Source organism: Rattus norvegicus, chromosome 1, assembly GCF_021556685.1.
Source record: "Rattus norvegicus strain SHRSP/BbbUtx chromosome 1, alternate assembly SHRSP_T2T, whole genome shotgun sequence".
Lineage (NCBI taxonomy): Eukaryota > Metazoa > Chordata > Mammalia > Rodentia > Muridae > Rattus > Rattus norvegicus.
This window is the reverse complement of record NC_141534.1, coordinates 3,008,866-3,036,601: the sequence shown is the minus strand read 5'-3', so window position 1 is coordinate 3,036,601 and position 27,736 is coordinate 3,008,866. Positions and strand designations below refer to the sequence as shown.

The window sequence follows — 27,736 nt, the reverse complement described above, 5'->3', positions numbered from 1 at the left end:
TGTGACCTCCTGAGTCACCAGAAGAAGAAAAGCGCGGGAAGAGAACAGGAAAAGGAAAAGAGCGGGAACTGTCACTAAGTGACAGGAAGCTTTTGGTTGGCTGGCAGGTGGGGCGGGGTGAGTGACGTGAGCCAGGGTGGGGTGTAAGGGCAGAGTGTGCAGTAGGTAGGAGGGTGTGGTGAGCTACAGAGCAGCAGGATCTCCGGGCTTCTGAGTTCATTGTACAAAGATTCTTCAGCGAGCAACTCAGTAGCCTTAGTCCTCAGAGATCCTCAGCAGCAAACCTGGACAGAAGGCTCAGAAAGTCGCCACAGGGAGGTGCACCCAGAGAGTCAGTAACCCTGGATACAATATGCATAATTTTGTCGTGCCCCCTACAGGCACCCCAACACCTCTCATGCCTCCAGCTTCCTGCTGCCCTCTAGGGGTCTTCCAGCACTGATCTGGCTATAGCTATCCATCTCCCCACCCCCACTTCCTCTCTCTTCCCATCTGCACCTCTTAAAACTGTCCTAAAATGCCTGACAAGTTATGCCCCACCCTGGAAATCAGAGTTGTTCTCTGCCCAGCTTGCAAGCTGTGTTTTATTTATTTTTCTGCCTCCCCAAAGTCCTTGCCTTTTGAGGCCAGAGTGTCCAAAGGTCTCGAGGTGACCCTAGTTTTCTGAGGCAGGGTCTGCTATGAAGTTAGGAGTTCCTGGATTTGGCTAGACTGACCAGCTTTCAAAATCTTCCTGTGTCTGGGATTGCAGCACAGTCTGTTATGTCTAGAGTTCTTTGTGGGTTTATGGAGGATGAAATGTAGTTCCTTGTGATAATGAGGATGGAGTTTCAAAATGAAAGCAACTATTTAGATGATTGTGGTGGCACTTGCCTTCCTCCCCAGCACTTTGGAGGTAGAGGTTGACAGGCAGATCCATGTTGAGTTAAAGGCCAGGCAGAGTTAAATGATGAGATACTGTCTCAAGAAACACACACACACACACACACACACACACACACACACACAGGCAAACAACAGTTTCAGAGGAAATGTTACCACATGCAGGCGGTGGTTCTTTGCCTGTGCTGACATAGGTCCTTCTGTGTTCTTTTTTTGTGTATGGTGAAGGGGAGGGGTGACTGCTCATGGGTAGGGGTAGTGCGCACCCACACTGTGCTCAAGTCCCTGAAGGGCTGACAGAGAACTCACAATGCTGTGGTTCCTCAGCAGATGTGGAACTTTTGTTTGAGGCAGAGGGATTCACCTACTTAGGGATTAGCAAGTCTGCAGACAAGGCTGGCTGAGCAGTGAGCCACAAGAATCCACTCGTCTCCATTTACCTCCGTAGAACTGAGATTTCCAGCATGCTCTACCACACCTCACTCTAAAACTTGGTCCTAGGGGTCAAACTGGACCTTCATGGAATGTCCAAGGCAAGCTCTTTGTGAGTCAGCTCTCTGTCTCTCTCCTCAGATTTTTTCCCACAAAGACTTTCTTCTTGGCGTGTGTCTCAATTGTAGCATCCATTCACTCACTCATGCAGCAACCCAGCCACTGCCCAGCACCCTTTAGACAGCTTAAGGGAAGGCTTGAGGCTTCTGTGGAGATGAGCCAGAACGAGCAGTTCAATCTGAGACACTGCCCACCCAGTGCTCTCTCTATTCACACCGTCCTGGGAATCTCCTGCAGGGAGCACAGAGGAGAATTGAAGATGTGTGCAATGCTGTTTAAGTTGAGGTCTACATGACTGAGATTTGAATGTCCACTATAGAAACAGTCTGTTGAATCATGGTCATCTACATGCTACTGATCCTTTCAGTTTCTATGTAGAGTTTTTGTAGTTGTTCTGAGTAGTGGCTTATGTGCCCTTTGCTATGTGGGTCCTGCTACCCACAGTGCTTGTTCATTGCCTTTGCACACATAGTGACACATGTTTTAATGTTGAGTTCCTCCTCCAGTGGGATTAATATACCCATGCCATATATGTCAATTTAGTCCTAAATTCTTTTATTTCACTGCATGTGAGTAAATGCAACAAATTAGTTACTTTAACTTTGATCTTACAAAGCCTATACAGACTATGCAATGCCAGCAGAAAGTTGAAGTTAGGCGCTGACACAATCAAGGGCACATCACCCTTTGATGCTGTCCTCTAGCTACATGTGTGCTGAGAGAACGTAGTGAGATGTAGCCTGTATCCAGGCTCTCAAGACTCCAAGAGAAGAGACGCCCAAAATGTGAAGATTTATAGAAAGGAAAGTAAAAAAGAAGCAACCCAGTCACCATGAGAAAAGAACATGGAATATTTACATATATAAACACAGACACAGTAAAAACCAAATGCTTCTGGGTAAGAAAAAAATTTCGATTTGTACGTACATTTGTTTGATCAACAACCCAGAAGGTAACTCTTTCTCACAATAACATTTGCTAAATTTAAAAACTGTTTTAGTTTACAGCTTTAAATTGGGCTCTTATTTGGCTTCCGGTTTCAGAGGGTTAGAGTCCATAACTGCAGAGTAAAACCTCAGAGAGATCGCATCCTGATCCTTATGTAGGAGGCATGAGAGGAATAGACTGGAAATGGTGGAAGTCTTTTGAAAGTACAGTGTTTGTCTTCAGTGACACAACTCCTTCAACAAGGCCAGACGTCCCAATCCTTTCAAAACAGTTCCCCCAGCAGAGGACCAAGTACTAAAACTTGTGAGCCTATGGGAGCCATTTTCCTTTAAATCAACACAGAGGCCTGCAGATCCTTGTGGTTGGCCTCTAATCAATATGCTTCCAGCATCATAAGGAGAATGTCCTCTGTGCTACCAAGAGAAGACACATGGACAGCAAGATCTTTACTCATTAGAGCAGGTGACACAACTAAGATTGAAAAGTAAATGCAGTCTTTCCGAGGCCCTAAAATTAACTGTTGGGGCCTTTAGCTGATCATAACAACACAACGTTAACTTGTGGTACTTTCATTCTCTTAAACATCTAGTCAGACCGTTGTGATGAAGCAATAGAATAATTTCAGAACATAAATTCTACCATTTAGCACGGGGAGCCTGCTTCTCCTGGTTCCCTTGGAAACATGGTACTTTATGTTCTAAGAAGAGATTTAAGCACAAGTAAAACTTTACCAGGCCCTTAAAGCTCTCCCGTGAAAGACCATCTAGCGGGTATCAGGGATCATAATCAGTGAGTAGTAGATCCTTTCCTTCCACACCACAAAGATTGCTCTAGACCTTGCCCATCTTCACATCCTGCTGCCTACAGGTAGGCCCTCATGCTGGAAGTTATTTTATGGGGACATAACAGAATACCTAGGGGAAGCCCTCACAGAAGTTATAGAATATGTACCTCATTTTTATAACTTAAGCTCATCCCCTTAGTAACCATTGCCCTCTGTAAGGCTCTCCAGCAGGTATGTATGGGAGAGGGAGTCATCTTCATGAACAGCAGGTATGTTCGGCAACCACTCCTGATTCTTGTCTTGTGTTCTGCACCCCAACTGCAGGTTTCTGGGAAAAAATATCAGATAAACCCAAAGTTCTTTTGCAGGATCTCAGCAACCTATAATCTGCGATGTCTGTAAAGCCCTAATGGTGAGTCTTTAGAAGACACACAAGATAGGATTTCAAGCTAGAGAACATCAGCTATGAAAATAAGTCTTCTCACTGAGCCCTGCTAGCATTTTCATAGTAGTTAATGCAATCAGCCTTTTTAAACCTGCTGGGCTTGCCTGGACATACATGGCATTGAGATTGACCTGACTGGGGTCACAGGTCATGAACAAAGTACAGAAATGTGTTCAGAAAAGCTGGGATCTGGTAGGAGGTGGGCCCTTATGTCTGTGCACCTGCAGCATTCAGTAATCTCAGTGGGTTTTTTTTCTATGCATCAGGATAAGCAGGCATGTTAGCTAATGTTGGTATGGGTCTCTGTAGAGAATTAGATGTCAGTCTGCATTCATCTGGGGTGAGGGGGACACTTTCTTTACACACTGAAAAAATCAATTGCTCAGATCAGGGGGATGGACTTGCCACATCTGAGTCCCACCCAAGGAGGATGAATGCTGTCACTGAATACTAGGGAAAGGGCACCCCAGGTGCAGACCTACCTATCCAGTGTCACCTATATATGCAACCCAGGAAACTGTATCTTCAAATCCACCCACTGGCCAAAACCACACTAAGCCCTGGAGCAGATCCACTAAACCCTGCCTGGTCATGATGCTCTGTCACCAGGGGTCCACCTGTCCAGAGTTAGAGTGTGCCACCACCAAAGCTCTAATGTCCTATCTTCAAACACATCTCCCAATAGGTAGCCATAGTGTGGGGACTTACATTGAGCCATGTCCCCTATGTTTCATTCCTTACTCTAGTGTTGCTGGGACATAGACTCAGGTGAGATTCCCTTCCCTCTTCACAGTCACTATGATCACTGTTCTTGAAGTCACTCTGTGGTGACTTCTAACCACTGTGACTCATTGTTTTCTTGCTCCCACTCACTGACTCAGTCTTGTTTTTAATCTACTATGTGTTTTTGGCCCAGCCTTACTTAGCTTTCCTTTATGATATCTTGTAGACACTATTAAGATACAGATAGTATTATGACAGACATATCAATACCAACATCTTTACCGACTTCCTACCACCGAGGACATTGCAACCCCTGAGTGACACGTCAATCTGGCCTTCAGCTTTCTATAAGTGTATTCCCCACCCTCCTAATCTGTGGCTCAATCTTTACACTGTGGGATCACATGACCCTGTGACAGACGGGCAATGCCAAAGAGCCCAACACTATTTCGAAGCAATGAATTAAGTACAAAGGAAATGGAACTTTGTCAATTGTTAATGATTTGATTTTGTGGGTTTAGTATGGGGAATGTAAAGAAAAATATGCCAAAAATAAAAATAAATTCCCCTAATCTAATAGACAGACCTGAATATCTTAGAATCGTTATTTGTGATGACTTGCACGAACAACTAGACGATGACTCCTAATGAAGCCTGGCACCATATGTTTATGCTCAGGATGAGGGATCAATAATGTTTACAATGTACCACCTACTAAGATGCTCCCCACATCTTGTCCAGGCTAAAACAACTCCTTAAAATGTATCTTAAAATAATGCAAGTTAATTTCTTTAGGTATAAAAGACCCTATTTTAGCCTAAGGGTGCAAGTTTGTTCAATAATTCATCTGCTTTAACATTGTCCGCAGAATATATTTTTACAAATATTTGTGTGTATGTGTGGCCATGTACATGTGGGATGTGGATAAAAGAGACCTACCTTGGGGATACACTCCTCAGGTGGTCCTCCATCTTGGTTTTTATGTCTATTTCTTAGTCAGTCCCTCACTGTCCTGGAAATCACAGATTAGGCCATAATGGCTGGTCAAAAGCTCTAAGGTGCCACCTGCGTGTTCTTTGCTGAAATTTCATGAATGTGCCTCCACCCCATGCCTTGTCTCTTTTCAACATTGGTTGTCAAGATTGAACTCAGATCTCCCTGTTTTTGTATGACAGGTACCTTAATATCTGTCCTATTTTCCTCCCCAGGCTTTATTGTTTAATAAAACTAAATTTTTCTTATTATATGTATTGATATATGTATATCTAGCTATATATGTATCTGTTAATGTAGATTCAGATGTAGATGTAGATATATCTGTATCTGTATCTGTGTCTGTAACTGTATCTGTATCTGTATCTGTATCTGTATCTGCATCTGTATTCTGTGTCTGTATTTGTATCTGTATCTATATCTGCATCTGCATCTGTATCTGTGTCTGTGTCTGTATCTGTATCTGCATCAGTATCTGTATCTGTATCTGTATCTGCATCTACATCTGCATCTGCATCTGTATCTGCATCTGTATTCTGTGTCTGTGTTTGTATCTGTATCTGTATCTATATCTGCATCTGCATCTGTATCTGTATCTGCATCAGTATCTGTATCTGTATCTGTATCTGCATCTGCATCTGCATCTGCATCTGCATCTGCATCTGCATCTGTATCTGTATCTGTATCTGTATCTGTATCTGTATCTGTATCTGTATCTGTGGATGTCGCTGATGCTATACCTGTAGATCTAGGCACATGGGTGATGCCCTGGTTAGAATTAAGGGTTCTCAACTGCATGGTATTTAGTGGAAGAACCAGAGATGAGAAATAAAGAGGATAAGAAATAAAGAAGGAGACACCGGCGGATCCCGGACCGCAGCAGCTCCCTGCTCCCAAACCCCGTGGGAGAGAGACCTCACCGCCTGATCAGGTGGGCACTCCTGCGGCTGCAGAGCGGAGGAGACCACCAACACTGCCCACCCCTGCCCACATCCCTGGCCCAAGAGGCAACTGTATAAGGCCTCTGGGTTCCCATAGGGGAGGGCCCGGGAGCGGCAGGACCCCTGCGCCTGAGACACTGCCGGAACCTGAAGGAAACAGACCGGATAAACAGTTCTCTGCAACCAAATCCCGTGGGAGGGAGAGCTGAACCTTCAGACAGGCGGACACGCCTGGGAAACCAGAAGAGACTGCACTCTGTGCACATCCAGGCGCCAGAGGAAAACACCAAACGTCATCTGAAACCCTGGTGCACGGAGGCTCCCAGAAGGAGCGGCACAGATTTTCCCGGTTGCTGCCACAGCGGAGAGGACTTAGGCAGTACCCCACGAGCAAACTTGAGCCTTGGAACCACAGGTAGGACCAACTTTTCCCCTGCAAGAAACCTGCCTGGTGAACTCAAGACACAGGCCCACAGGAAGAGCTGAAGACCTGTAGAGAGGAAAAACTACACGCCCGAAAGCAGAACACTCTGTCCCCATAACTGGCTGAAAGAAAACAGGAAAACAGGTCTACAGCACTCCTGACACACAGGTTATAGGACAGTCTAGCCACTGTCAGAAATAGCAGAACAAAGTAACACTAGAGATAATCTGATGGCAAGAGGCAAGCGCAGGAACCCAAGCAACAGAAACCAAGACTACATGGCATCATCGGAGCCCAATTCTCCCACCAAAGCAAACACGGAATATCCAAACACACCAGAAAAGCAAGACCTAGTTTCAAAATCATATTTGATCATGATGCTGGAGGACTTCAAGAAAGACATAAAGAACTCCCTTAGAGAACAAGTAGAAGCCTACAGAGAGGAATCGCAAAAATCCCTGAAAGAATTCCAGGAAAACACAATCAAACAGTTGAAGGAATTAAAAATGGAAATAGAAGCAATCAAGAAAGAACACATGGAAACAACCCTGGACATAGAAAATCAAAAGAAAAGACAAGGAGCTGTAGATACAAGCTTCACCAACAGAATTGAAGAGATGGAAGAGAGAATCTCGGGAGCAGAAGATTCCATAGAAATCATTGACTCAACTGTCAAAGATAATGTAAAGCGGAAAAAGCTACTGGTCCAAAACATACAGGAAATCCAGGACTCAATGAGAAGATCAAACCTAAGGATAATAGGTATAGAAGAGAGTGAAGACTCCCAGCTCAAAGGACCAGTAAATATCTTCAACAAAATCATAGAAGAAAACTTCCCTAACCTAAAAAAAGAGATACCCATAGGCATACAAGAAGCCTACAGAACTCCAAATAGATTGGACCAGAAAAGAAACACCTCCCGTCACATAATTGTCAAAACACCAAACGCACAAAATAAAGAAAGAATATTAAAAGCAGTAAGGGAAAAAGGTCAAGTAACATATAAAGGCAGACCTATCAGAATCACACCAGACTTTTCGCCAGAAACTATGAAGGCCAGAAGATCCTGGACAGATGTCATACAGACCCTAAGAGAACACAAATGCCAGCCCAGGTTACTGTATCCTGCAAAACTCTCAATTAACATAGATGGAGAAACCAAGATATTCCATGACAAAACCAAATTTACACAATATCTTTCTACAAGTCCAGCACTACAAAGGATAATAAAGGGTAAAGCCCAACATAAGGAGGCAAGCTATACCCTAGAAGCAAGAAACTAATCATCTTGGCAACAAAACAAAGAGAATGAAAGCACACAAACATAACCTCACTTCCAAATATGAATATAACGGGAAGCAATAATCACTATTCCTTAATATCTCTCAATATCAATGGCCTCAACTCCCCAATAAAAAGACATAGATTAACAAACTGGATACGCAACGAGGACCCTGCATTCTGCTGCCTACAGGAAACACACCTCAGAGACAAAGACAGACATTACCTCAGAGTGAAAGGCTGGAAAACAATTTTCCAAGCAAATGGTCAGAAGAAGCAAGCTGGAGTAGCCATTCTAATATCAAATAAAATCAATTTTCAACTAAAAGTCATCAAAAAAGATAAGGAAGGACACTTCATATTCATCAAAGGAAAAATCCACCAAGATGAACTCTCAATCCTAAATATCTATGCCCCAAATACAAGGGCACCTACATATGTAAAAGAAACCTTACTAAAGCTCAAAACACACATTGCACCTCACACAATAATAGTGGGAGATTTCAACACCCCACTCTCATCAATGGACAGATCATGGAAACAGAAATTAAACAGAGATGTAGACAGACTAAGAGAAGTCATGAGCCAAATGGACTTAACGGATATTTATAGAACATTCTATCCTAAAGCAAAAGGATATACCTTCTTCTCAGCTCCTCATGGTACTTTCTCCAAAATTGACCATATAATTGGTCAAAAAACGGGCCTCAACAGGTACAGAAAGATAGAAATAATCCCATGCGTGCTATCGGACCACCACGGCCTAAAACTGGTCTTCAATAACAATAAGGGAAGAATGCCCACATATACGTGGAAATTGAACAATGCTCTACTCAATGATAACCTGGTCAAGGAAGAAATAAAGAAAGAAATTAAAAACTTTTTAGAATTTAATGAAAATGAAGGTACAACATACCCAAACTTATGGGACACAATGAAAGCTGTGCTAAGAGGAAAACTCATAGCGCTGAGTGCCTGCAGAAAGAAACAGGAAAGAGCATATGTCAGCAGCTTGACAGCACACCTAAAAGCTCTAGAACAAAAAGAAGCAAATACACCCAGGAGGAGTAGAAGGCAGGAAATAATCAAACTCAGAGCTGAAATCAACCAAGTAGAAACAAAAAGGACCATAGAAAGAATCAACAGAACCAAAAGATGGTTCTTTGAGAAAATCAACAAGATAGATAAACCCTTAGCCAGACTAACGAGAGGACACAGAGAGTGCGTCCAAATTAACAAAATCAGAAATGAAAAGGTAGACATAACTACAGATTCAGAGGAAATTCAAAAAATCATCAGATCTTACTATAAAAACCTATATTCAACAAAACTTGAAAATCTTCAGGAAATGGACAATTTCCTAGACAGATACCAGGTATCGAAGTTAAATCAGGAACAGATAAACCAGTTAAACAACCCCATAACTCCTAAGGAAATAGAAGCAGTAATTAAAGGTCTCCCAACCAAAAAGAGCCCAGGTCCAGACGGGTTTAGTGCAGAATTCTATCAAACCTTCATAGAAGACCTTATACCAATATTATCCAAACTATTCCACAAAATTGAAACAGATGGAGCCCTACCGAATTCCTTCTATGAAGCCACAATTACTCTTATACCTAAACCACACAAAGACCCAACAAAGAAAGAGAACTTCAGACCAATTTCCCTTATGAATATCGACGCAAAAATACTCAATAAAATTCTGGCAAACCGAATTCAAGAGCACATCAAAACAATCATCCACCATGATCAAGTAGGCTTCATCCCAGGCATGCAGGGATGGTTTAATATAAGGAAAACCATCAACGTGATCCATCATATAAACAAACTGAAAGAACAGAACCACATGATCATTTCATTAGATGCTGAGAAAGCATTTGACAAAATTCAACACCCCTTCATGATAAAAGTCCTGGAAAGAATAGGAATTCAAGGCCCATACCTAAACATAGTAAAAGCCATATACAGCAAACCAGTTGCTAACATTAAACTAAATGGAGAGAAACTTGAAGCAATCCCACTAAAATCAGGGACTAGACAAGGCTGCCCACTCTCTCCCTACTTATTCAATATAGTTCTTGAAGTTCTAGCCAGAGCAATCAGACAACAAAAGGAGATCAAGGGGATACAGATCGGAAAAGAAGAGGTCAAAATATCACTATTTGCAGACGACATGATAGTATATTTAAGTGATCCCAAAAGTTCCACCAGAGAACTACTAAAGCTGATAAACAACTTCAGCAAAGTGGCCGGGTATAAAATTAACTCAAATAAATCAGTTGCCTTCCTCTATACAAAAGAGAAACAAGCCGAGAAAGAAATTAGGGAAACGACACCCTTCATAATAGACCCAAATAATATAAAGTACCTCGGTGTGACTTTAACCAAGCAAGTAAAAGATCTGTACAATAAGAACTTCAAGACACTGAGGAAAGAAATTGAAGAAGACCTCAGAAGATGGAAAGATCTCCCATGCTCATGGATTGGCAGGATTAATATAGTAAAAATGGCCATTTTACCAAAAGCAATCTACAGATTCAATGCAATCCCCATCAAAATACCAATCCAATTCTTCAAAGAGTTAGACAGAACAATTTGCAAATTCATCTGGAATAACAAAAAACCCAGGATAGCTAAAGCTATCCTCAACAATAAGAGGACTTCAGGGGGAATCACTATCCCTGAACTCAAGCAGTATTACAGAGCAATAGTGATAAAAACTGCATGGTATTGGTACAGAGACAGACAGATAGACCAATGGAATAGAATTGAAGACCCAGAAATGAACCCAAACACCTATGGTCACTTGATTTTTGACAAAGGAGCCAAAACCATCCAATGGAAAAAAGATAGCATTTTCAGCAAATGGTGCTGGTTCAACTGGAGGGCAACATGTAGAAGAATGCAGATCGATCCATGCTTATCACCCTGTACAAAGCTTAAGTCCAAGTGGATCAAGGACCTCCACATCAAACCAGACACACTCAAACTAATAGAAGAAAAACTAGGGAAGCATCTGGAACACATGGGCACTGGAAAAAATTTCCTGAACAAAACACCAATGGCTTATGCTCTAAGATCAAGAATCGACAAATGGGATCTCATAAAACTGCAAAGCTTCTGTAAGGCAAAGGACACTGTGGTTAGGACAAAATGGCAACCAACAGATTGGGAAAAGATCTTTACCAATCCTATAACAGATAGAGGCCTTATATCCAAAATATACAAAGAACTCAAGAAGTTAGACCGCAGGGAAACAAATAACCCTATTAAAATTGGGGTTCAGAGCTGAACAAAGAATTCACAGCTGAGGAATGCCGAATGACTGAGAAACACCTAAAGAAATGTTCAACATCTTTAGTCATAAGGGAAATGCAAATCAAAACAACCCTGAGATTTCACCTCACACCAGTGAGAATGGCTAAGATCAAAAACTCAGGTGACAGCAGATGCTGGCGAGGATGTGGAGAAAGAGGAACACTCCTCCATTGTTGGTGGGATTGCAGACTGGTAAAACCATTCTGGAAATCAGTCTGGAGGTTCCTCAGAAAATTGGACATTGAAATGCCTGAGGATCCAGCCATACCTCTCTTGGGCATATACCCAAAAGATGCCTCAACATATAAAAGAGACACGTGCTCCACTATGTTCATCGCAGCCTTATTTATAATAGCCAGAAACTGGAAAGAACCCAGATGCCCTTCAACAGAGGAATGGATACAGAAAATGTGGTACATCTACACAATGGAATATTACTCAGCTATCAAAAACAACGAGTTTATGAAATTCGTAGGCAAATGGTTGGAACTGGAAAATATCATCCTGAGTGAGCTAACCCACTCACAGAAAGACATACATGGTATGCACTCATTGATAAGTGGCTATTAGCCCAAATGCTTGAATTACCCTAGATCCCTAGAACAAAGGAAACTCAAGACGGATGATCAAAATGTGAATGCTTCACTCCTTCTTTAAATGAGGAAAAAGAATACCCTTGGCAGGGAAGGGAGAGGCAAAGATTAAAACAGAGACTGAAGGAACACCCATTCAGAGCCTGCCCCACAGGTAGCCCATACATATACAGCCACCCAATTAGACAAGATGGATGAAGCAAAGAAGTGCAGACCGACAGGAGCCGGATGTAGATTGCTCCTGAGAGACACAGCCAGAATACAGCAAATACAGAGGCGAATGCCAGCAGCAAACCACTGAACTGAGAATAGGTCCCCCGTTGAAGGAATCAGAGAAAGAACTGGAAGAGCTTGAAGGTGCTCGAGACCCCAAAAGTACAACAATGTCAAGCAACCAGAGCTTCCAGGGACTAAGCCACTACCTAAAGACTATACATGGACTGACCCTGGACTCTGTCCCCATAGGTAGCAATGAATATCCTAGTAAGAGCACCAGTGGAAGGGGAAGCCCTGGGTCCTGCTAAGACTGAACCCCCAGTGAACTAGACTATGCGGGGAGGGTGGCAATGGGGGGAGGTTTGGGAGGGGAACACCCACAAGGAAGGGGAGGGGGGAGGGTGATGTCTGTCCGGAAACCGGGAAAGGGAATAACACTCGAAATGTATATAAGAAATACTCAAGATAATAAAAAAAATAAAATAAAATAAAAAAAAAAAAAGAAAATGGGACTCAGGATTCAGCAAACGTTCGTAGCTCATAGGTTTTTTATTTTTATTTTTTTGTAGTCTCTATTGTTGCTATTTAAAGGTTATTTCTCCCAACTATACAAAAAAGAGTTTGATAAAAATGAAACAAAACCAAAACCAATTAATATACTCTGATCTCCTTTTGGAGTTTTTAATGGCTGAGTCATATCTCCAGGCATATTCTGATCACTTAAAGTATCACAATATGGTGTAAAAATCACTAAACTCAGAAAATAAAATGCTTTCTTAAAAAATAAAAAAAAAAAAGAAAAGAAATAAAGAAGGAAAAAGCAGTCTCTGGGCTCTGGAGGACTTGTGTAAGCTGATGACTTGTGCCAAGCACATTTATGAAGAACTATAGTGCTGGGGGCCAGCCCCGACATTAGTCTTCTTTCTCATGTTGGTTCTTTTTGAGGCATTGGAGGGGGAAGAGGGTCGGCGGAGGGTAAGACTTTGTCTTACAAGATACTTAGTGTTGCTATATAATAGTAAGTTTACTTATCTACGTCTAAGTTACTGTGTTACTGTAGCTGATTTACTTATCTATGTCTAAGTCACTGTGCTCTGCTACTGTAAGTGTCCTGCCTTCTGTTCCTCTGAGGCCAGAAACTGCAGTCTCTGGCACTTAGCACCTCATTCTAAAACAGCAGGAGATAAAGTAGAGGATTACTTGCTGGAGCCTTTTCCCTTTTGTTCCTATGCCTCTGGCTTGTTGGGCTAGGGGGAAGTTTGGAGCAATAAATTTCTATTGAACCAAGAGAAGTGAATAGGGCTTGCAGAAGGAAAAGCTTCTACATAGCCAAATATGCATAAACATATATAATTTCACACACGGATTCAATAAATGTGCATTTATACATTTCCACTCAAAATCAGTTGTGCCAGCTCACAGGCATTCTCACAGTTGCATTCTTACACACACACACATGCATGCATTCTCATCATTACATATTTACACACACATCCATACTTACATATGCATATGGAGCAAAAGACCAAGCCTCAGTGCAGAAAGAACTCACTCATTCTGGATGAAAGATGAACTCCAATCTTTATTACATAGAGAAAGAAATCGCTTCTATTCTTTTAATGCTAAGTTTAATGCTAAGTTTGTAAGAGAAAAGACTTGTTCCTTTTAATAAGACTAAGCCTGTGTTGCTATTGAGAAATGACCTGTTCTGTCCCATGGTAAGGAGAAACCTGCCTGCTCTTTCTGCTCTCTCCATCTTCTTTTTTCCTCTTTTCCTCTGCATTCTGCACATTGTTTTCTTATGTTTTCTATAGTCTCTAAGTTATTCCTCTCTGCATTTCTTCTCAGCCCAGCTCTTTTTAGCTCAGTTCTAATTAGCTCAGTTTTCCTTAGCTCCTTAGCTGAAGAGTCAGCTTCAGCTCAGTCCCTCTCCAGCTCAGTCCTTCTGTGTCTGTCCTTCTGTGTGTCTTCTCTTTGTCCTCAGCCCTTAAACATCTTTCAGAATACATGATCACGTGTTACAAAGTTCATCACAAGTTCATATGAAAGATCAAAGCATAAATTGAAATAGAATTTTACAACCGAGAATGTTTACATGAATATCCATCAGGAGTACTTATCTGGCTAAACATTCATCTCCAGTGTCAGCTCTACAGGTTCACTGAAGGTCTAAAACCATAGTTGTTACTGAAGTTTTGTATAGATAAATCCAGTCGATATTTTATCCTTTGTCCTTGCACCTGTAATAAATTGTTCTCTTTTTATGACCCTTGATAATTGTTTTACAACCTCTTGGAATGTGCTCTGAGTAGGAGAAAATCTGGTTACTCTCTAAGAGCAATTAATTGGTGACACCTGGGAGACTGGCAGAGTTCTCACTGCAGTTTTGACTATTAGAAAGAAACTTAATAGCAGTCCCACTATAAAAGAGCTTAATAATCATTGACATAACTTTAGGAATTCTTATAGGATCATCATTAAGACTTAAGGAGTCATCTATTTGTCTGTATAGCATCACTATGAGATAGTACATCTTCGTAGATCTGCAGAGATCTGCTCCAAAGGGGTGTGCTATTATTTAATGATTGTTATGTGTTTAGTCAAAACAGGAAAAGCCTTTTAATAGCAGGAATCTTTCCTAAAATGAATCCCTTCCAGCTTTGCTTAATAAGGGTGAACCAGTCGCAGATTATATAATATTCCAAGGCTGGCCATCTCAGGAAGATCACCCTCTAGTTATCAGCTTGTCCTGTTATGGCTCCTGACACTATAGCTTTTGATATGATATTTAGAGGGGCAGGGAGGGAAGGGTGAAGGTCAGCAGAGGGCTAAATCAGAAAATGTTGGCAAAGATTACACAGTGTACCTCAGACATGGCTGCCTCAAGATGATGACCAGAGCCAGTGGGGCAGAGGTGTTTCCCCTGAAACCTCAACCATGACTTCTTTGAGGCCCTGGCTCCAACTTCAGACTGGCAATGGAAAGTCTGCTCCTGACATGGGCTCAGAAGTAAGGTTCCCCACTGTCCTTTCTTCAGAGCTCTGAGAAAATCTTGGGTCTGCTTGGCTCCCCACAGGGTTTGGGAATGGAAACCACATCAGATTTAGTAGCAAGTGACTTTCCTTGCTGAGTCATCTCACCAGGCATGTTAACACTTTCATATCAGTTCTGTTCTGAGAAATGTGTAACTTTCAGCTCTGGGCTTTGATATCCTTGTATTTCCTATATGAGGTCATCCTCCAGAACTGTTAACTGATCTTATGGTATTTTCTTAAATCATTGTGTTGTAACTTTTTACTCTATGGGTGCCATGGATCCCAAGAGGTCAGCTCTATTTTAAGACACATGTCTTCCTCTAGTCTGTCCCTCACTTTCTTTCCTGATCTAAAATGTCTACTAAGATTCTTTATTACTTTGTTGCTTATTATTTATATTTGTGTGATGACGTGCATATGGGTGACCATGAATCCCTGAAGAGGGCTTCAGATCTCTTGGAGCTGAAGTCCCAGGCACATGTGACTTACCTGATGAAGTGGAAACTTAAGAGTTTTTTTGGAAGGCTGGAGAGATGGCTCAATGGTTAAGAGCACTGACTGCTCTTCAGAGGTCCTGAGTTCAAGCCTCCTCATCCACATGGTTGCTCAGATCCATCTATAATGGGATCCGATGCCCTCTTCTGCCATGCAGGTGTACATGCAGATAGAGCACTCATTCATACAATCAATCTTAAGGGAAAAAGAAGATTTCCTTCTAGAGGAAGCCAAGAGCCTTTAAAGCCTTCCTGCTCTTGTTTTATCCTCTCTTCCCTTCTCCTTCTCTCCCCATTTCCTTCCCCCTCTCTCTACCGGTGCTCATGGTCTCTACTTCTCAGCTCCTGTATTTCTCTACTCCAATCCTTCTCTGCTTCTCTACTTCCCTACTGTCTTTCTCTGCCTTTCTCTGTCTCTGCTGCCCTCGCAACTCACCTACCCCTGCCTTGAATAAGCTATATTTTATACTAAAAAAGGTGTTTTTCTTTTTTTGAAAGTCGGTTGGATAGTGCTTTGCTGGGTCAAACACATAAAGGAACATTTTGTTAAGTTGGAGACAGTTGAGAAAGGTAAGGCAGGCTCATGATGGAATGTCTCACTGAAGCAGACACAGGAGAGAGGATGTTCCGCTAAAGCAAGCAAGTGAAAGGAAAGGCGATGAAGGATTCATAGCTAAAGACACGCATGTATTGACTCTTATACATGTAGTTGAGCTGCATTTGTCAAGACTCCATAGAGAGAAATGCACCGAAATACTTCTGATATACTGCAGTTTCTTGCTATTGTCATGAATTTTGGTTAATTGGATGCATGGCATATCCTGGTTACTTTATCTCAGTCAGCAAGACTCAGCAGACTCTCTGGCCCAGAACTCTCAAAATGTCTCCACTGAACTCCCTAATTTCCCCAATTCCATCTCATGCTGTCTCTTGCTACTATCTGTCCCTGGCAGTCTCTCCGCCTCCATGGCTAGCCCCACGCAGTGTCTGCCTATCTCTCCGCTTTCTTGTTATGAAAAAGCCCCACGCAGTGTCTGCCTATCTCTCCGCTTTCTTGTTATGAACTCTGTTCATATTCCCAACAAATCAAAACTCTAGAGGCTTGTAATTTCTCAATCAGATTTATATCAGTAAATTCTCACTCTACAAAATAGCCACTCAATAAACTCAGAGATAATTGACATTGATATTAACTCCCTAACTAGATGAGACAAACTGTCCTGGAACAATGCATCCCTATCAGATATTCATAGTACCTGTGACTACTTAAAGCCACATGAGCATGGGTCATCCTCCTCTTCTCCTATCTCTCTCACCTATCAAAAACTCGGCCCCCCTTTCTTTTTCTTTTTAATATTTTATACTATGTTTAGGTGAAAGTGAAATGGCATAGATAACCAACACCATCAGAAGAGGTGTGTGTGTGTGTGTGTGTGTGTGTGTGTGTGTGTGTGTGTGTTTGTGTGTATGTGTTGCAGAAAAGTTGGGCACTGTCAGACCACAGTCCATGGATGAAGTTGTATGCAGAGAATTCTGAGTCCTTTTGAGAAAACTAAGTAAAGAAGACAACCCTTGTATACTAAGTTCCTCTTCATCCTAGATTTGTTCTTGGAATGAATGTTCATGCCCATCCCAGGAGTAAATCGGCATGGATTTGGTCCAGATTACACAAGGTTCCTTATTTGTGTAGCTAAGAAGTGTTTCCGAGCATGGTGTCCTTGTGACTATGTGAAGTCCTGTGAACTTTGCTCATATGACATTGTGTGATATCCCAATTGTCTGATGCTTTGAATAAAGTTGGCTATTGATTGAGACTTCATTCTGCCTCAGTGTATCCTCTGCTCTCCCTGGTTAAGGCCAACACCTAGAGTAGTAGCAAGTTCCACCTCAAAGGGAACCTGATATCCCCTATAAGATAGGAGAGTGAGGACCCCACAGAAGCATAGAGAGTGCCACTGTTAGGAAGTGTGGCTTTATTGGAGGAGTGGGGCCTTGTTTGGGAAAGTGTGTCACTGTGGAAGTGGGCTTTGGAAGTCGACTAGTATGGTCAGGCTCCACTCAGTGCTTAAGAGACCCTTCTGGCTCGCAGTTCCTTCTCCAGCACCATGTCTGCCTGGAGACTTCCATGATTCCTGCATGATGATGATAAACTGAACCTCTGAAGCTGTACGTCAGCCCCAGTGAAATGTTTCCCTTTATAAGAGTTGCCCAGGTCATGGTGTCTTCTCACAGCAATGGCTATCCTAATATCTACCTTCTGGTTCTTTAGGGCAACAGCAATAGCCTGGATGTTTTGGAAATCACTTCTTTAGCACTGACCAACAACAGAATACAAGAGATAGAAGAGAGAATGTCAGGGGGAGAAGATACAACAGAAAACACTGTCAGAACAGTCAAAGAAAATGCAAAACACAAAAAATCCTAACCCAATATGTCCAGGAAATCCAGGGAAAAAATGAGAACATCTAAGCTAAGGATAGTAGGTATAGAAGAGAGAGAAATTCCCATCATAAAGGGCCAGTAAATATCTTCAACAAAATTAGAGAAGAAAACTTCTTTAACCTAAAGAAACAGATGGCCATAAGCATACAAGAAGCCTAGTGAACGCCAAATAGATGGACCAGAAAAGAAATTCCTCCTGTCCCATAATAGTCAATACACTGTTGTGGTTTGCCCAGAAGTTACTGTATTTTGATGCTAATTCCACTGCCCCAAGAACAGCTGCCTAGTCAAGGACTCAGAACTCAGGTGACTTCACCAGAACCACCTTTCCATTGAATTTCTAAAGTACTGGTGAGGGGCAGGTACAGGATAGAAGGAGGCCTGTCATTGGAGGAGAAGGAAGGATGGGCGGGAGAGAAGTTTGAAGGAAGAGGAGGAGACTGAGGGAGAGGAAGAGACAGGAGAGAGAGAGGGGAGAAGCCCTGGCAGGACAAGATGGCAGGTGATGTTAAGATTGTGCTCTGTGTATTTACAGGTTGTTATTAATGTTCTCAAGGGATGGATAGTACTGGGCTTTGTATGTTTAAGTGGGCAATTATACCAATTGGGTCAAAGATTACTGTGTTGTGTGTTCTTTTATATGAGGGTTTGAGTATAGGAAAGTGTGCGGCTGGGCTATGTTTCCGCCAAGATATCTAGCAGATATCTGGGGCACCGTGGTACAGACCTAGTGGGGTAAAAGACCACAATACATTTTTATTTTTATATTATTACAACAACAATACACCAAATGCACTAAACAAAGAAACAATATTAAAAGCAGTAAGGGATAAATGTCAAGTAACAGACAAAGGCAGACCTATCACAATTACACCAGACTTCTCCACAAAGAATATGAAACCTAGGAGACCCTGGGCAGATGTCATAGAGACCCTAAGAGAACACAAATGCCAGCCCAGGCTACTATATCCAGCAAAACTCTCAATTACCATAGATGGAGAAAGCAAGATATTGTATGACAAAACCAAATTTTCACAATATCTTTCCACAATTCCAACCCTAGAAAGGATAATAGATAGAAAACTACAACATGAGGAGGGGAGCTACATTCTAGAAAAAGGAAGAAAGTAATCTTTCAACTGACCCCCCCATAAAGATAGTCATAAAAACATAATTCCACCTCTAAAAACAAATATAATAGGAAATAACAATCATTGGTCTCTAATTAATCTTTCAACACTGGTGGACTCAATTCTCCAATAAAAGTCAGAGACTAACAGACTGAATATATAAACAGGACCCAGCATTTTCCTGCATACAGGAAATGCACCTCACTGACAAAGACAAACACTTCCTCATAGTAAAAGGCTGGGGAAAAAATTTCCAAGCATATAGACACAAGCTGGAGTAGCCTTCTAATATAAAGTAAAATTAGCACACAGGTTCTCATGTGTAATTCTCTACAGCATGCTGATAGTTAACTACTTTTGAGAAAATACCTCTATAAGATCATATTCTGAGCTGTGGACAAGCCTGGATGGTACTCACTCTCTAATGGAAATCTGTCAATAAACTAGACAGTGTGGCCAATCAGGACTCAGGCCCCTCAATGGTGGTCCTTGTGTCTAGGCTTCCCGAGTCAGATCATCTGAACTGACCTCCAGGACTCCACACAGGCAGAGCAGGAGAACAACTCAGTGGAGCAGCAGTGCCTGGGTGGAATGACAGAGCTTGGGGCCTCCTGCCCAGGTCTTGGCTCTTTTCTTCAGAATCTGCAGGAATCTGGGGTGACTTTAGCTGCCAAGAGAAAACACAGCCCACGGTGCTCTTTCAGGGTGCTGACTGCTAACTACCATGGAACAGAAACCTGGGCTGTGTGTTCAGAGCCATCCTTAGCCCTGTCTACCCACATGTGACCCTCAGTTTCTACATACACATTTTTAAGTTTACACTGTCTTTCTAAATCTGTCCTAGGACACTTCAGTTCACCTGCCTTTGGTTTCCACTTTGAGAGACCGCAGTATAAATGCCATGTAGCATCACGAAGGAAAGGTATTGGAAAGTGTGTGCAGTCTGCCTTAGTCCTTCCCCTCCCTGTGACTGTCAGCTGTTTTGCATAAACAGCTAGAGCTTGCAGCAGTGAAGTGACACACCTAATGTTCTTTGCTTGAGTCACCACAGTGCCTTCCCGTCAGGCACTGGCTTGGAACCTTGCTGCAAGGAACTCAGAGAACAGTTAAGGCTGACTACTCAGCCTTGTGTGGGTTAAGTTCTGTTTCATGGTGTCAATGCCCCCTCCACCCACCCCCTCATCCGCGGTGAACCACAGTCATACACAATCATCTCTGATGTCCTTGGAGGGTTTTCAAGTGTTTTGCTTTCAGGTAATACCTCATGTGCCGTTTGGTCTTCAGGTCTACCTGTTAGCTGAGACTGTGATTTAATATCCTTGTCTTCTTTACAATAGGAGTTTGTTTATTTAATGCATGATTATACAAGAAAGATCCCCAAAGCAGTTTAATTTAAATTGATTTTATGTGAACAAGAAGGTATGTGATTTCTGTTCATAAATTCACAAAATTGTTATTATAAATTTGAATTTTGGATAGCCTTGACCTAACACATCTCATACCTACAAACAATGTCACCAATGATTTAAGTTGTGTGTTAAATTCAAGGCCTAGCGACAGCAGAGAGTCCTCTGCAGTTTCAGTTGTAGGCAGTGGTGAGCCACAGGTGGGTGCTGGGTATGAATGAATCTGGGAGTTCTGTATGAGCAGTCAGTGCTCTTAAAACAATGAGTCAACTCTCCAGGCCTGTTAAAGGTTGAAATGAATTAAGTGACAATAATATGAACTTCAACAGCATTCTTTTACTAAATTCAAGTGTGACTACTCAGAATACCTATTCTAACTGCAAGAAGTGTACTAAAACTATGTAATATATGTTTGAATTTTGCATTATAATGATGTTGGGCTTTGGATCTGAATAATTCTATTATTTGGTTTTTATGAAATCTGGAAATTCTTATAAAATTTTTTATTAGTGTTATTTAACAAGACAGTCTGTGTAGCCCTGTCTTCTCTGAACTTAGCTCTGTAGACCATGCTAGTATAGAATTTGCCTGCCTCTACCTCCCAGGAGCTGGGATTAAAGATGTGCATGACCAAGCCCAGCATATGAAAGTTCTTTAAAATTAATTGTTAATAAATTTACATCTATTTTTAAAGGACAAAAAGAGATCAGATGTGTCCTCTGTCAAGACCTTCTGACTGTGAGCAAATCCTAACTCGTGTCAAGGATTCTATATCTGAAAGTGAGACAGATAGTAACTGTAGAAAGAAACACAGAAGGTCGTAGGTGTGTGTGTAAAACAGTTCATTGACAGAAAGACAAGGCTTTGTGATAAAAAAGGTTTTTGAATAATGTGTGTCCTAATGTAAAGGTACTGAAAACATGAGAAAGAGATCAGGAATAACCCACAACTTTAAAATAGGGCACAGGAATGTTGTAACAGGACCTAGACCTTAGCAGACCCCCAGACCTTAGCACAACTGGTTCCACGATGGAATTGTCTTTAAGGCTGTAGAACTCAAGACTTAGACAGCATCATCTGTTCATCCTAATACCAAGGTCTCATCCACCCAAGGCCATAGTCAAGAACAGCCTTTCACAACATTCCACCCGATCTTGCTCTCGAACCCTTTCTTTCCCCTCCTATCTGGTGATTCTTGACTCTTGGATGGGGGAAATACATGTTTGATTTGGGAGATGTGTTTGCCCACGCTTCCAGTTCATCCCTGTGAAGTAAATCTATGGTTGTTTGTCTGGAAACTCCCTTCCTGTCTTCCTCTTTTCCTCTTTTGCTTGAGGTTGTTGTTGAATCTGTGCACAGCTGAAGACTTCTGTCTCAGGGGACTTTGTAGGGAGATTCAACGTCTCTAGGTTCAAATCTTCGCCACTGTATTTGTCAGCTTATATCAGGGTATAAGCCTATTGTCTCAAAGTTCTTCCACAATCCTGTCCACAGGACATCATCAGGTCAGTGGTAGCAATACCCTACATTCTTGTACCAATTTCTGTCCTAGTTGGAGTTGCTATTGCTGTGATGAAAGAGCAAAGGTAGTTGTGGATGAAAAGTTATGTTTGGCTTACACTTGCACATCAGTGTATTACTGAAGGAAGTCAGGACAAGCCCTCAAGCAGAAACTGAAAAAGAGGTCATGGGTTCTGGGGGAACTGCTTACTCCCTTGGTCCCCATTGCTAACTCAGTCTGCTTTCATACAGAGTCCAGGATTACCCTTTCAGAGGGTGCGATATGATGACATTTCCACACCAATCACTAAGTTAGGATATGCTCTGTAGGATTGCCTCCAACTCAGTATTATAAAGGAATTTCCTCAGTTGAAGCTCTATGCAGTCTGATAGGACCATACTGTGTGAGGTGGATAAAAAAATGAGTCAGCACACACTCAGAGCTGACTTATACCTAGTCTCAGAAGTGTCCAGAGTACCTCATTGTTATCAATCTGCTCATTTGACTTCTGGAGTGAAAATTGGTTTCAGCCCTATTGTCCAGGAAGCTACATCCTTTGGATGCTCACAAAGAAGACATGTTGTGTGAGCAACAGCGGAGACCCTAGGTCTGACAGGCTAATGGGCACTTTCAGACTCAGTGTTGTATCTTGGATAGGAGCAACTCTGACCCTTGGCTAATGTGCCTTCTTACTTTCCTGGAATGTATTCTCAAAAACTGCCTATATTTGATGTTCAGACTATTCTGCACAAAACATATTTCCTTTGTAATATCAGTGGCTAACTGATGGCATATCAGCTGTATCCTGTAAGTTATACCTCTAAGGTCACAAGTCAGACAAGGATTCTGTGATGTTTACAGATGGCCCTCATGGCTTGTGACAGCATCCTCAGGTATGAGAGGGCTGCCCTGTGAACCTCAGCAGATCCTCTTCTTTCCAATCTCCCACTCGCTGACCTCCCTTTGTTTCTGCCCTGTCCTTTCTCTGCCTCACCTTACAGGTCCCTTTCAGATCATCCTTCCTCTGCCTGTATGTGGGATTTCCTTCACCCTTGCTGCAGAACGTTTTACAGAAACTTAGGGAACAATTAGAAGCTGTCCTCTCTCCATCAAACATTTCCTGCCAATACTAGAGAAGCTTTCTTCTCCAACCCAAGTCTCCCCAAGTGACTTCACTTTTCATTCCTTGAATTCACTGTGCCCCTTTCAAGGTTCTGCATGACCTGTGTACCTGAGGCCCCATCTTCCACCTTGTCCCTACATAGGGTCCAGTCTGATGAAAACTATCCATGGTACATGATCTTCACATCTCTGATTACAGCTCTGAGAGTTGCTTCACTGTGGAAACAGGGGAAACCTTCACTCAAACGTATAAGAACCTTTTATTCTGGAGGTAAATATTAAAGACCTTGGCTACAAGAATGAGCCCAAATTTGGATAACCTACAATTGTATGTGATAGCAATTTTATGAACTTTTTATACTAAAGACACAATGAAAGTCATAATTTTCTAATATATTTGGTGCATAAGGCAGATGGCTGATACCATGTCTTAGAAATCTTGAGTCTGATCCTCAGATGCTATTTGTTCAAATTTTGGCTTGCAGGTTGGGGGAATCCAGAGGGACTGTTCACACATACTTGGGACATAGGAAATAGTCACAATAAAGTGAGAACACTAACTAGGGTAGGCAACAAATGGGTGCTGAGTGGGCTAAAGATGACCCAAGGCAATATATCTTGGGACCTGTGTTGTTCCAGCATCTTACATCCCTGAGATCTTCTCAGTCAATTAGCTTTTGTGAGTCTAGACCTTTCTGTGAACCCCATTCACAGGTAAAATATTTTTGTCATTTTGTGGCCTTGCTCACCTCTAGTCTGTATGTTTGATTTGATTTATTTGTTCACTACCTTCAGATAGATGCTGTGCACTAATGTTTGCCTAAGTCAAAGGGTTTAACTAAAATAGACTGATAAATAAGAGAGCACACAAGGTCATGTGAATGTGTTTTAATTCATGAGATAAAACCAAATATAACACGGTATATAGTTTTAAATTTGTGTAGAAAAAAGGAAATATCAGAATTATACCATGTCAGCAGGTTATTGAACCTAGCTGTCAAAAAGCACATTAACTAATAACAATGTTGATAATATTGTACATCTAAACCCATTTTATAACTCACATATATGATGAAATTTGCTGTGTTCAGAGCTTTAAACCTTCCAGAAAAAAAAGCCCGAATTACCTCAAGAATCTGACAAAGGAAGGAAGCACGAAAAAAATCATGCCAAGGGGTAAATGTACACAAAGCAATGATTTCTGATAAAGAGAATAAACTTCTTGGCAAGAAGGATTTCAATCATGAATTAATTTCAGCCTGAATGATTGCTAAAAGACAGTGAAAAGCAAAAGGTTCTGTATGTCACAGGTTTTACCACTTCCTTAAAATGGTATAGGTTAAAATATATAGCTATTTAATTACACATATGATTTGTCATTCCTTCTGAGTTTGTAAAAACTTTAACTTTTTAACAATGAAGTCTTATCTTAGTCAAGGTTGATTTGAAATCTTTTATTATTATTACTTTTTTTACCATTTCTTCATCAGCAGCGTCCAACCTTTTGGTCTTGAGACACAGTCATCTCTTAAGTCATACAACCACACAGCACACTGACCTAAAAATATTTGCAAAACTGCATTATAATATTTATCGAACTCCCTGACTTTCAGTTGGCCACATACATTTGTATCTAGGGCTGTGAACTGGTCGTTGATGAATGCTATGATACAGATTAAAACCACTATTTGTTCTTCAAGTCTGATATAACTGACTTTCTGGTTCTCCACAGCCACCACTAGAGGCCACAGTGAGGATCATGGGCCAGCTGACAGTAAAGATTTTCACCTTCACCTCCATGTTAAGCATGTCCCATGAAGAGGACAGTGGGGTAGCTCCAAAATGATACGACAACTTCAGAGAGGATATGGAGAATCCAGAGTTCCAGCTTTAGTATTTCACAGGGAAATACCCTTGTCCAGAAGATGACAAGTGGAGGAAAATCATAGACAAGGGGTCCCTAAAACTCTCCGACACCCCTGAAAATGACCGCTAACAAGATACAAGTGCCAACAAGACAAGGATGCTATTAGCCATCTACATGGTCTTAAAGACGAGCCCAAAGATACAGATTCAAATCATATGAAATTAAAAATCTATTAGTTGTAACCAGGATTCTCATCAGGACCCGGTTCAACTTGAGAACTCAAGGTGTTAAAGCTTCTACATCCTAATAAAGCCACTTTATGTTCCTGAATTATGCCTTACTCTGTGTCATCAGCCCGTGAAGCAATCACTCCTCATTTATGATCCTATTATTCCTAACTCTACGTCTATCAACCTGTGTGAAGCCTGTACAGTGGTCTTCTCCTCCACACCGACCTCTTATGGGATGCAGAGTCTTGTGTCTCACTATATGATTGGAAGAGATGCTCAAGGTTGTCACTGAATACCACCATAAATACAGACCAAACTCTGACTCTACCTTTTCAGGATAATCCCCAGTTATTAAAACAACTCATTTAGTTTATTTTAAATTTCTTCATCAGGATGCAAGACCATGGGAGATGTCAGGATCAGCTCCTGTGAGGATCTGCTCATCCCTCAACTGTAGTCATTGCAAGGCCTGTCACTGGGATCATCTGAGCAAAGTTAGAGCACTCAACCTATAAAGGCTCAGAGCCACTTCCTGGGAGCCCTGGAGAACTTTTATTCATTCTTTGAATAAAAGTTTGGTGCAACATACACCAAACACGCTGAGACTCTAGAGGGAAACCACAATCAGAGGGTCTTACATCATGTTATGACCCCCTTACTTTTACATTTCTGTCATTCCATCTTGTCCTCAGTCACTATTGTCATACTTCCTGCCTGTCCTCAAACATCCTAATTGTGGTTTCCCCTTTTAACCCTTGGGGCTTTAAATTCTTTATTCCTGCTCACAACCTATTTCTGCTTTTTAACCTGTGGTGACTTTGGCTGGTCTCACTTAACCCTCCAGTCTGATGTGTGTCGTCTAGATTAGAAGTCACTGAGGTGGAGGTAGTTCTGTGGCAGGGCTGTCCATCACCGCCATCTACACCAACACTACTGTCAGCCCCGAGGACCACTGGATCTCTGAGTGACCTCAGAGTCTGGACTTCAACCTCATGCAACCACCAACCTTCCCTTCTGCAAAATGTAGGTCAATCCATTCTTAGGTTTGAGATCTTATGACCCTTTGACAGCTAAGTAACCCCAGAGTGGACTCTCAATGTCCTATTCCCAGGACTAAAATCCTTCCAGTAGAAAGTGGTCTGCATCATTTATCCACAACATGATCTGCTCATCTTTCAGGATGGCAATGAAAAATCATATTCTACCCCCTGGAAAATAAAATCAAAATATGTAGTACATTGAATTTAAGTGCATCCCTGACAAGCCGATAAGTGAGACTCAGACTAAGGTTATTTTATTTGGCTTTGACAATTACGGGAGGTTTAACCCTTGTCTACTCTTCTACCTGCTGACTTGGCTACATTTCCAGTGATGTACCCCAGACACTTGCTTTTTATCCTGAGCATAGACTGCTGTCTGTCTTCCCTCATGGCAGCTTCCTCTCTCTCTTCCTTCTTATTCTTCCTTCTCTGCCGCCCATGTCACTCCAAACCCAACTATCTCTAATACCTCCAGTAATTGGTTGTAGTCCATTTTATTTAACCAGTAGTTTTAAATCAAGGTACGAAGTTTGCACAAGGAAAGAGTATAAATCTGAGAAGTCGGGGTTGGGGATTTAGCTCAGTGGTAGAGCGCTTGCCTAGCAAGTGCAAGGCCCTGGGTTCGGTTCTCAGCTCCGAAAAAAAAAGAAAAAAGAAGAAAAAAAATTGAGAAGTCAGTCATAGGCTCAGACATTCTAATATGGCATTAACATTACACTACAATAGCAACATACCAAACCTCAGCGAAAATATTGTCTTATAACCAACAGATTCGAATACTTAGAGTCTGCCCTAGTTCCCCATGATATCTCCTAAAATTAGAATGCGGCTCTACTCAGTGTTAGCACCTCAGGTCAGTGGTTGACCAATGGTTCTACGATAGTTATTACCTAAAAAGACACGAGTTGGGGTTGGGGATTTAGCTCAGTGGTAGAGTGCTTGCCTAGCAAGCGCAAGGCCCTGGGTTCGGTCCCCAGCTCCGAAAAAAGAAAAAAAAAAAAAAAGACACGAGTTGTCTCTCTCTTATCCAAATACAAACATTAAAATGGCCAGAGAGAAGGCTAGGTAATATCTCGTACGTAGTACTGAAATTTCCCATATGCCCCTCAGAAATACTATCTTTAGCAAACTCACTAGCTATGTCTGAGGGAACAGTGTCTATTTGTTTCACGTGTATATATACATATGTGTGTGTTTGTTCATATATGTATGCAGACTACACATTTCCTTTTGACATTACTCAGGATGCTATGTAGAGTGTGTTTTGGGTCAGTGTGTACTAGAACTCACCACTTCAACTATGAGGGCAGAGGAAGAAGCTCCAGAGTGCTCTCTCTCTCTCTCTCTCTCTCTCTCTCTCTCTCTCTCT

At 41.8% G+C, this 27,736-nt stretch overlaps 1 long non-coding RNA gene across 1 annotated transcript; it reads left to right on the top strand.

Moving 5' to 3' along the window:
* The first annotated feature begins 143 nt into the window (after positions 1 to 143).
* On the top strand, positions 144 to 27,349 carry LOC148006814 (uncharacterized). The gene is made up of 4 exons (XR_015648981.1): positions 144 to 331; positions 3,250 to 3,397; positions 4,561 to 4,685; positions 24,963 to 27,349. It is a non-coding gene; the product is annotated as an uncharacterized LOC148006814 (long non-coding RNA).
* The last annotated feature ends 387 nt before the right edge of the window (positions 27,350 to 27,736 follow it).